Source organism: Sapajus apella, unplaced genomic scaffold (genome assembly GCF_009761245.1).
Source record: "Sapajus apella isolate SASKATOON/1434 unplaced genomic scaffold, GSC_monkey_1.0 scaffold9370, whole genome shotgun sequence".
Taxonomy (NCBI): Eukaryota; Metazoa; Chordata; class Mammalia; order Primates; family Cebidae; genus Sapajus; species Sapajus apella.
The window spans coordinates 212-1604 of NW_022446291.1; the positions used below are offsets into that span (position 1 = coordinate 212).

Genomic DNA, 1393 nt, shown 5'->3' on the forward strand with positions numbered 1-1393 from the left:
GCCTGTAATCCCATCTACTTGGGAGGCTGAGGAAGGAGAATTGCTTGAAACCAGGAGGCAGAGGTTGCAGTGAGCTGAGATTGTGCAATTGCGCTCCAGCCTGGGCAATGGAGCAAGACTGTCTCATAAAAAGGTAAAGGTGGTAAATTATATGGGTATATTTAACATCAATAAATATTTTTCCAAATGAAAAGAAAAGGGCATGGGGTTGCTGGTGATGACATCTCTCTGTGGGTGAGAGGCCAGGATGGGCTTCTGGGAAATGCGTGAGGTTGAGGGGCTGAGGGAACCTCTGATCTCCCCAAACTGAGCCCCGTCTCCCCTCCTCTGAGCCTGTCCTGACCACTCTCTCCATCTGCCTGGGTGCTCGGAGCCCTGAACGCGGGCCTCCATGCGGGCCGTGGAGGAGGGCTTGGAGGTGCCCTGTCTGCCATCCTACGCCCTGACCCCGCCCTCACACCCAGGCTTTGTCTTCTCTCGGCATCTGTCCATGCTTCCCTCCATCAGCAGCAGGAAGCTCCTCATCTATGGCTCTAGGATCATCAGCCATTGGACAGGTATGGGGTTTCCTCACCTGAGACAGAAACCATCAGTGGGTCACTCAGGGTTGACCGCTGGTAGGGAGAGTCACGGAAAGAGCCGAAGCATCTGTAGGTCCCTCCGTGGGTGGCAGGGCCCAGAGGGAAGTGGGCCTGGAATGTTCCATTGACGCTGGGCACTGCAGGGAGCCTGAGTTCAGGGGCCTCCCCATCCCTGGATAGATGGTACAGGTGAAACCAGGTCCGGGAGCTGCAGGACAAGGTCACGTTCTCTCCTTGCCGAACTGTGGGGCCCGGTTGGGCTGAGAGAGAAGGTTTCCCGTATAGACCTGGAAGGAGAAGAGGCAGTTTACTCAGGAGGCTCCTCCTTGTCACAGCTCCCTTCACACCTGAGCTGAGAACTCACGCCCCTGCTCTATGAGCTAATGCTCTCTCTCACCCTCCACCCCGTCTCTCTTCATGTCTGTTTTCTCATTCTACCTTCTCATCTCTCTAGGTCTCTCACCTCACTTCCCCATCCCGAGGCAGGTTTTTGTATTGTTTTATTCTCTCTGACTCTACTTGGATTAGTTGATCTTTTTCCTTTAATTCTGAGTCTCTCACTTTCTGTCTTTTTCATAACTTTCTGCATATTTCTAACTACGATGTATGTCTCTATTTCTGTATTTGGTGTCTACAAATTATCTATCATCTATATCTATATATCGTCTATCTATGTCTCTATCAATTATGTTTCTATGCATCAATCATCTATTACCTATATCTATGTATCATCTCTCTCTCTATTATCTCCTCTGTCTGCCTATCTCTATCTTCATCTTCATTGTCTCTATGTATCATCTATCACTCAATCA

The 1393-nt window shown here is 50.0% G+C and overlaps 1 pseudogene; it reads right to left on the reverse strand.

Moving 5' to 3' along the window:
* Window positions 1–574: 574 nt before the first annotated feature.
* LOC116548297 lies at window positions 575–928 on the reverse strand (annotated as a pseudogene).
* Window positions 929–1393: the final 465 nt, after the last annotated feature.